We start from the raw sequence: 10,724 nt of genomic DNA, 5'->3' as shown, positions 1-10,724 counted from the left end.
GGAAAACCTAACTGGCTTTGATGTTTTGGGTATCTATGATGTTACATTGTAAGCTAAAGCCTACTTCGATTGTAAAAGAAAAACATCTATGACTCTTTTCAGCTAAATGATGTCATAATAATTGTGTGGGGGAGGGGCACTTTATGGCTACTGTACTGGGCCCAGTACAGGATGAAATGACTGGTTTTCGTAATATGGTCATCTCGGTTGTGCACTATATACAGAAGTATGCTTCCTTTGCAAATTTCTTGGGTATTTTGCTACTGTAACCTATAGGACCCCGTATACAGGATAAGATTACTTGCTTTGGTGTTTGTGATATCTCTGTTCAGTAGGCCGTGATATTTACGTTACAAAAGAATTTGTAAGACCATTTTCAGTTGATTCACAGTACATGTATAATGGATGGGACACTGTGGAGCTACTGTCTGGGGCTCTGTACAGGATAAAATAACTGGCCTTGGTGTCTTGAATATCTCTGATAAGTACTTCTTCCAGTGCAAAAGAAATTACCCGTGTTTGGGGCTATCTGTCTACGGCCCACTACAGGATAAAATAACTGGCTTTGGTATTTTGGATATCTCTGATGGGTACTACTTCCATTGCAAAAGAAATTAGCCATGACCCTTTTCAGCTGAATGAAACTAATGCGTGTGTGTGTGTGTGTGTGTATGTATGTGGGGGGGGGGGGGGGGCACTTTGGGGCTACTGTCTGGGGCCCCGTATATACAGGATAAAATAACTGGCTTTGGTGCTTTTGATATCTCTGATGGGTACTACATACTTCCATTGCAAAAGAAATTAGCCGTGACCCTTTTTGGCTGAATGAAACTAATGTGTGTGTGTGTGTGTGTGTGTGTGTGTGTGTATGTGTAGGGGTGCACTTTGGGGATATCTCTGATGAGTCTGCCTACTACTTCCGATTGCAAAAGAAAGTAGCCATGACCCTTTTCAGCTGAATAAAATCAATGTGTGTCTGTGGGTGGGGGGGGGGGGACTGGCAATTCGGGGCTACTGACTGGAGCCCCGTGCAGGATAAAATAGCTGGGTTTGGTATTTTGGATATCTCTGATGGGTACTGCTTCCATTGCAAAAGAAATTAGCCGTGACCCTTTTCAGCTGAATGAAACTAATGTGTGTGTGTGGGGGGGGGGGGGGGGCACTTTGGGGCTACTGTGCTGGGCCCCGTACAGGATAAAATAGTTGGCTTTGGTGTTTTGGATTTCTCTGATGAGGTGCTTAAATTGCAAAAGAAATTAGCCGTGGCCCTTTTCAGCTGAATAACATCAATGTGTGTGTGTGTGGGGGGGGGGGGGGGAGGGGAGGGGGAGAGGGGGAGGGGGGGCATTTTGGGCTACTGTCTGGGGCCCCGTGCAGGATAAAATAACTGGCTTTGGTATTTTGGATATCTCTGATGGGTACTACTTCCATTGCAAAAGAAATTAGCCGTGACCCTTTTTTAGCTGAATGAAACTAATGTGTGTGTGTGTGGGGGGGGGGGGGGGGGGACTCCTTTGGGGCTACTGTCCGGGGGCCCGTACCGGATGAAATAGCGGGCTTTGGTGTTTTTGATATCTCTGATGAGTACATCTTCCATTGCAAAAGAAATTAGCCCTGACTCTTCTCAGCTGCACGAATAAAATCAATATTTGTGTGTGTTTGTACGTGTGCCCTATGGGGGTGGGGCACTTTGGGGCTACTGTCTGGGGCCCCGTATAGGATAAAATAGCTGGCATTAGTGTTTTGGATATCTCTGATATCTCTGATATTTACGGAGGGCTTGGACAACAATCCATCCTCGTGGTACTAAGGTCAGCCTGCTTGCTACTCGCCGGTAAATAGAATTGCATCCAAAAGTATGTTACCAGAACAAAGCCCCCCTTCACCTCGAGAGGAATATAATTATGAACAATTCAAACTGTACTTCAAAGCAGATGTTATCCTATAGCGGCTTAATTATAGCGGCCTCGCATATTTACGGAGGGCTTGGACAACAATCCATCCTCGTGGTACTAAGGTCAGCCTGCTTGCTACTCGCCGGTAAATAGAATTGCATCCAAAAGTATGTTACCAGAACAAAGCCCCCCTTCACCTCGAGAGGAATATAATTATGAACAATTCAAACTGTACTTTAAAGCACATGTTATCCTATAGCGGCTTAATTATAGCGGCCTCGCATATTTACGGAGGGCTTGGACAACAATCCATCCTCGTGGTACTAAGGTCAGCCTGCTTGCTACTCGCCGGTAAATAGAATTGCATCCAAAAGTATGTTACCAGAACAAAGCCCCCCTTCACCTCGAGAGGAATATAATTATGAACAATTCAAACTGTACTTTAAAGCAGATGTTATCCTATAGCGGCTTAATTTTATCAAAATACGGCCGCAAAGTGTGGCAACCCCCAAGCAGGAGCGAAAAACCAGCAAAAAACCCTTCAGCTTTTCTCAACCACCATTATTATGAAGGGAAAATGTCGCCGGAAAATTCCCCTGCGGTCCACCTGCGCGGTGCAACCAAGCTTCGCTCTTGAGAATGGCCACACTATCACACTGTTACCTTACAATCATGCATTATGCTATTAGCATTTATGCTACAATAGAAGAATATTGTCATTCCATGGAACATTGGTCATTAGCCTGTGCATTATATCCAACTTTGACCTCTCAGGACAATGAGAGGTCACTGAGCTTTTAGAATATCAGAATATGTGTAGGCTTATCTGTATTGATGTTTGGCTTCATTGCTTTAATCGTAAATGCTTAATCATGTTCAAATTACGCATTGACGTTTGGATCAAAGTATGTGATGCATATTCCACAGAGCATTGGTTTATAGTAACAGGTCTCTGGAATGTGAGAGGTCAATTACTTCAGAAATAAAGCTTACGTTTCTTGAGTGATGGCAGTGACCTCAAATATAAATGTTATATGAACATGAACTTTCCATGTCAACTAACAATCAATATAAAGACCAAGGAATTTTATATATTCCACCTGGTTCAATTCTACGTCGTTTACAACCAGCTTACCCGGTAAAATATTGATTATATTGCTAAAAACCATAAATTTTTTCTTGGTCAAATTCAATGACAATTTATTAGCCTGAATCCACTTAGATACTGATTTTAATTCAGTATTTATGGTGTTCAGTAAAACATGAGGGTTTCGATGTGAATAAAAAATGCTGGTGTCATCAGCAATAAGTAGAAAATAGAGCAACGACGTCTACAACGACGTTTTAACAGTATTTACACCATACGTCTTCAAGATTTCCAAACGATTGAACGGAGATTCCCTTTATTATTGTGACTTATAAAACTCTTTTATCCATTGAATACAAAATAGTTATAAATTAATCAATATCATTTTTTTTTTCAATATCAGTTAATCGTTACTAGCTATGTTTTTAAATATTAATGCCCAAACAGTATTTATGCCTTCTTCCTGAATTGAGATGCTCTTACACACGCGACCTCCATTTTATGATCTCTCTGAAGGACACAGTGTTTCACCTCTTACAAGAGGGGACGGTAGGACACACAACATTGCTCAGCTGGACTCAGGAAGCAAATTCAGAGTCATTTTGACGATATCAATACACACAACATTGCCACTGCCCCATCAAACAGCACTTCCAGGAGCAGCATTTTTATTTTTATTTTGTCGTTCTTTTTCTTTTCATTTTACAAACGACGATTACCAACATTATCCAGCAAGACAATCTTCATGTCTTTATATTTATCTCTGTTGAAAACCCAATTCATGCAAAGATCATTGGTTAACACTGCCTAAGTATTTTGAATTCTTGTGTTATCTCACATCAATAACATTGTCCAAGTCTGTTCTCAGTTACAAGCAAATTGAAATATGATATGATATGCAAGTACTGGGTCATACAAAAAACATTTCCTACTTTTGATCCTTAATAATTGAAAAAAAGTAAAAAATGCATGCACATGAAAAAAATAAGTTCATGTTTTCATTTCTTTGCATACACTACATATCAGGATGAATAAAGACTAGCTGTGATCGTGGAATTTCTTATGAATATCTAATAGAGCAATCAAATCCTGGCCATTGTTCAGGACCATTGTCAGGGTGTTAACCACACACTGCCATACACACAATTTGACCCCTGTGCAAAATTAAGATTTTGTACAGAGGGTTGAAAACAGAGCAACATCTGAAACCTAACTTATTGATAAACCTTGAATTTAATGGATCTTACTTACGCTATCATTATTTTGATTACCTCCGACAAACTTGTACATTATTCGGCCATTGCGCATACCAATGTCAGTATTAGGCCCATCTCATATATAATTACAGTTTTTGAACTAATAAGGATCAAAAGTGGGAAATATTTCTTGAAAAACGTATGAATCACTATCATTTCGTTTTCTCATTCTCACTCGCTCTCTCTCTCACACACATACATACGCACACAGCCTCCCCTCTCACTTCATCGCTGTCTCTGTCTGCCTGTCTCTCTCTCTCTCTCTCTCTGTCGATTTCCTCGGCACGTTAGTCATTTATGGCATATTTCAGCACTTGATTATCATGATACAGGGTATCTTTATAAAAAAAAAATTGTGGTAGACAGTTGCAGTTTTCTCATGTTTTACTTTGTTTTATTTTCGTGTATGAATATAATATGTAGTTATGATGATAATTTCAAGTCACTTACGATGAACCTGTACGTTATTCCATGCTTCGCTATTGGTTTCGCTCCATAATTTCTTACATCAATATTTCCAGTTTGAATTAAAGTAATAAGTATTTTTCTAATGATCGTATTTATTGTCAAATACAACATCAGTTTGCACAGTCTTATGTCGTACAACACTCTGTTCTTTCTAAGCTTTTTTACTAATTCAAGTGGGATTATGGCGTTTTCCTTCAACTAGAAATATTCTCACATTTTGATTGTTATGGGTATGTTTCCATGCCGTGTCAAAATCATTCAAAGGAAAAAAACGGTAAGCAACAAACGCTTTACGGTAAATCAACGCTCATGCCTCTTTATAGGGATCCATAAATCAGATTTGCATGAAGTAGACCCACAATGTTTCATTGATATTAGGGACGGGGGTTCACACGTACACGGATTACAAAACTCGAGTTTTGTAACCCGCTATCAAACTCGAGTTTCTTGCACGTGTGGTCCCAAAAGAAACCTGCCAAATTTCCAGGAAATCTTGCTCTTATTTCTGAATTAGCGCGCTAATTTACCCGGCAGTACGTGTGAACCGGTCGGGTTAGAAACTCGAATTCTTATATCCCTTCATGCAAAACGGACGTAACAACAGTGTGCACTCCACACCACTTGTGAGGTACAAGAACAATAGTTTTATCGATTTGTCGATCAGTAATTAGCGGGTTATTTCTGTACAAGTGAAAGGTTGCCAGAAAAAAAAAAAATCGAGTTTCCGAGCGCGAACGCTAACCCGCTTTATATTTGGAGCGTCTGACAAAGCAAAACAAAAACAAAACAAAACAAACACTGACACACACACACTCACACACACACACACACACACACACACACACACACAAACCCCAAAGCAAAAACAATAACAAGAACAAGAGATTTGGAGTGCGCTTGGTCCGTAACCCGCTATTTTGTACATGTGAATGCGGTTATTAACTAGAAGGAGCCTGCAATTATGTTGTGACACTCCTAGAGTAGGTGTAGTTGTAGGTTTGTTTGTTTGTTTGTTTGTTTGTTTGTTTGTTGTATCTACCATTCACACTGTTCAGCTGGCATTGGCATTTCATGAGACTATTAATTATATCAATTTCCCATACCACCATGCTTTAAAACTACTAGGACTTACATCTTCGTCGTTTTCGTATACTGTTGAGCGCTGAACTGCCATTTGATATGTGTTTTCTGCGTGTTTTACTTTTTTTTCTACTTATTCCTCATTTCCATGAGCGCTCATCTGTTATCTGTGCAAACTTGTCCCGTTTTCGGTTAACAATGTAACCCCGAGGGACCGTGACAAGTCTCATATAATAGCTGGAATGTCATTACGTACGATCTTTTCTTTTTCGCGTTACACGGCGTTTACTGATCTATCTGCGGCTGGTAAACTCCTTTGAGAAGAATGATTTTGTTTTTGCCAAGAAGAGGGGCTTAAAGTCAACATATCGCGTGCTGCATGAAACACTAAAAGGTTTACTCATGTCTATAATTGCCATCGTGTAATGATCTTTGGCATGCGAAAAATATTGGGTTCTTTACTTAAAGGACAAGTTCACCTTCATAGACATGTGGGTTGAGTGAATGCAGCAATATTAGTAGAACACATCAGTGAGAGTTTGAGCAAAATCGGACAATCCGTTAGAAAGTTATGAATTTCTGAAGTTTCTGCTCAGTCACGGTTGGATGAAAAGACTACTATAGCTTGTGATGTCACATGAGTACAACGATATAAAGAAAGAATAGAGAAAATTCAACATATTTCCATTTTTCTCGCATAACAAAAGAACACTCGACTTCTCTCTTTCAGAAGGCAGGGGGAATAATATTACCCTTAGCATACGTCAGTAGCAAGTCGAAGAAATGTGCAATTTATTCAAAAAGTAAAGTTTTGTGAAATTCTCTTTTTATTTTCCTTATATAGTTGTACGCATGTGACATCATACACTGTAGTAGTCTTCTCTCCCAGCATTGACTGCGCAGATACTTAAAATATTCGTAACTTTTGAACGGATTGTCCAATTTTCCTCAAACTTTCACTAATGTGTTCTACTAATATTGCTGCATTCTCTCAATCCTTATGTATATGAAGGTGGACTTGTCCTTTAATACACATGGGTGACCCGCTACAACAAAATGGTCCTAAAGTCACGCACGGTCAAAGCCGTGAAAATCGAGTTTGAAGTCAGAGCATCAAAATTGGTCAAAACTTACGATTTTCTGAATTTGACATATTATTAGAGTCTGACATGTCTTCTATCGTCTGTCGAAATTTTGAAGCAAAATGATGAAAGGAAAGACCAAAAAATAGCGTTTTTCTGGGCCATGTTTTTTGGCGTTTCAACGAAGCAGAAACGGGTTCGAACATTTGGATTGAGCGCCACAGATAGGCTCCGCCCCTAACAATGACCAGAGTGATCTCATTGGTCAGTTTGCTGCTTGCCGCTAACCGAAGCGTGAAGCTCGCACACTGCCAAGTCGACTGGTGCGTGCTGGCAGGGTGCGCTATGCCCAGCCGCTTCTCCTGGCATCCTGGTCACTGATTGGTCGGTGAGGAGACCGCCGACGCTGTGTTAGAATGAGCATTTCGGGGGTTGCTAGGGCTTACCTTCTATCGTCCGGAGGTGAATACTGACTTGCGTGTCCCTTGATCGTGATTGCGTCGCAAGGAGATCTTTTAGGGCGCTTTTCTCGAAACAGTGATTTCCCAGACGTCTCGACATGCTCTCTTTTAAACATCGATATCTCCACAGCCGATTATTTTTAGAAGATGTGTTATACATCAATTGAAAGCAGAAAGATTAGGGAATTGTGTCATGCAATTTTCAAATAATCGGCCTCACCCGACTTTAGGACTATTTTGTTGTAGCGGGTCACATATGTAAACTGGCAGCGATGGGTTTATCGCATGGAAAATTGCACAGCTTGAAGTTTGTCCTGGCGCTCTTTTGGCAAACTTGTTTCAGGCTCGGGGTCGAGAAATGCCTCGGTCTCTTCCTCGCTGACATCAATGTCGCCCTCGACCTGACCGCCAGGGATAACGGCGTCATGTTTGGTGTCTATGCGGCTGCAGCGTTTTGTCCAGGTAGGCATATCATAATCATGTATTGATAGTCATGTCGTTTATATGACAGTCAGTATTTAGTTTATGTTTAAAGGTGGCAAACGTGAAATTAAACATTTTTTTTGTTTTACTTATGCACGTGTCCTTGCACACATTTATTAAACGTCTACTTTGACTTATTACCTTATACTAGCTTATATCTATACCTGTTGCCAGGGACTGACAATGGTTAAAAATAAAAAAAAAATCTAACTAAAAAAAAAAAATCCAAAAGTTAATGGTATTTCATATTGCAACCGTGTTACTTTGTCAATAAAATCAGAATCAATGTGAATACTGAAATACATTGGTACAGTCCATACAAAACTTAATAGGCTACAAGTACGTGTTCAATTGAGTCAGTACTTTTGTATCACGACACAGTCTACATGATCAATGGCATATTATTAAAGGCATAGACGTTGATAGATACACGTCTACACATGCATGCTATGGTTTAATAGGCGTTTATGTTGAGGTGTTAATTCTTTTATTCATTTTGACAATTAAAGTGTAATTGTTTTGATGAGACACTTAAACGTTTTTATTGTAGATTATCTATGCAAGACAGTATTACGACTCCATCAAAATCACAAAGCCGACTTGGAACCAATGGTTTCTGAGATCATGTCACTCAGTGTCACTACATGTCGATTATGGCGTACGTGATTAAAATGCCTAAACATATATCGTGTACATCAGAAATCAATTTATCTTAGATGCATTACATATTAGTTTTCTGCTGCATTCAGGCGAGTTTGAAAAAAAACAAACACCGAAATCAAAATCCCCAAAGTAACTAGATTAGGCGTTCTATTTTCATCGCCGTGTAATTTCATTTTATGTTTGTTCTCATATCAAATTGTAAAGAGCGCTATCAAATAAAAATGTACATTCGAAATTCTACCAGCGGTGCTTTGATAGGCTTTAAGGTATTAAACTCAACGAACAGACAATATCAATTTTAGACTTGTGTCATACTGTTTATCATGTCACATTGTAAGTTGTGCTTAACGTTGACAAAAATATCAGAAGCAAAAAAAAAAAGAAAGATAGCAATTTGAAATATGGAAATCGTTTTGTTACAAACACGATGCCCATAACACCGTTTTGTTTGTTAGCTTTGTTTGTTGTTGTTGTTGTCGTCTGCTAGGTTGCATGGAATCTGTCGCTCTGTTTTCAATCCCCTCGTCTCCGTGCAAAATGATATAACCTTGTTTGTTTCTTCTTTTTTTTGTAATTTAGAGCAAGACGATTAATTACGAAATGCAGCAGTTTAGCTTCTTCCTCTACTTTTTCACATCATCTTTTCTTTCCTTTCTTGATTATTTTGTTGTACCTCAGGCCGTATTTTTTTTGGTGTGAACTTTTTTTCGATACCATTTATCTTCAACTCCTCTTATATCTCTTTATGTAAGAGCCTTCGTATGGACCTATCGCCGATATGACATTTATGAGTTTCGCATGTAAAGCGTTTTGGTCTGTAATGGCTGATGAAGAAATGATGAAATCTCCTTTTAGACCCAAATTTTCTGTAGTTTCTTCCCCCCCCCCCGTTCCAAACGACCCCCCCCCCCATTTACATAAACAACATTCCCATAAATGAAATGACATCCAATGTTATAATATTATTTTTTTCCTTTCTATTTTTCTTTCTTCAATATCCTGTGTATGTATTTGAAACTGTACCGGTTTTCGTTGTTTCTTTGCTGTCATATATAATACAGGTTCATTCATTGCTTACTTGTACAACCACAACATTGGCAGACGAGCTCTAGTGCTTACCGGTGCGGTGTTCATCTCTGCCGGTGTTATCCTCGCCTCTCTCTCGATGAATAATGCCTTCCTGGTCGCTATGATGGCTCTATCAGGTGAACACAATTACCCAACACCACACGTGAAACTGTAGATGAACATGAAGGCCCTATTCTCGTCTCAATTACTTTGACACTTTTTCTCTCATTTTGAATTGAAATGAATTGAATTGAATTACTGAAACTGCACTGGTCTTACACTTGAGACACAGAGAACAGTTCCAGCTGTTTATTTTCATATTTCACATCACGTCAAATCTGTACATGTACTTAACAAAAATGAAACAAAAATACAAACGAGCAAATTAACAAAATACAAAATCTGTTATAAGATTGGTCATGTTAACCGTGTTAATTCCTTTCAGGATTTCATTGTTGAAATAATTATGTTCAGTTATATGTGTGGTCATCAATTGCCTTGATTCAATGACAATTATGGGCTTCAACCAGTGGGCATTTCACTTTGAAAACGTATACATAAAACAGTCCCGTTTTTAATATAAGAGCCGCAGGTCACTGCAAAAGGATTACACAATAATTAAAGGATAACGTTATGATATTTGTGTATGTGTGTGCAAGTGTTTGCCTGAAAATGACAGAAATCTGCATCTGATGGGTATCCGTTCATTATTCAGAAGCTTTGCAGCAGTGGCAGCACCGACGGCACAGAAAAATGTCGTCAGTTGACATAATTATAAAATGCATTACCTCCGCCGAAGAAGGAGGAGGTTAAGTGATTGATGATCGGAGTTGGTTTGTCTGTTCGCAAAATAACTCAAAAAGTTGTTAATGGATATTATTGGAACTTCCAAAAAAAAATATAATGACACAAGGAACAGATGATTTAATTTGGTAGTGATCCGGGAATGGTTATGGACTTTTGAAGGATCTTTATCTTTTTGCAAATAGGGTCAATAAACGTGGGGGTTCAAGCTGGGCTTGAAGTTTGCATGCGGTCGCGAAAGCGCGCTCTCTGCTAGGTCGAGGCGCCTCGTAAGTGGAAGCCGATGACGCAACAAAAGGCTTGTATATGTTGGGAAATTGGGCGATTTTCAGCATGGTAATATGAGTAAAAATCATTATCTCTATGGAATGACAAAA

The sequence above is a fragment of the Diadema antillarum genome, unplaced genomic scaffold (genome assembly GCF_040938485.1).
Source record: "Diadema antillarum isolate AM-2024a unplaced genomic scaffold, OU_Dant_1.0 scf00000051, whole genome shotgun sequence".
In the NCBI taxonomy this organism is placed as follows: domain Eukaryota; kingdom Metazoa; phylum Echinodermata; class Echinoidea; order Diadematoida; family Diadematidae; genus Diadema; species Diadema antillarum.
This window is presented reverse-complemented; position numbering follows the sequence as displayed.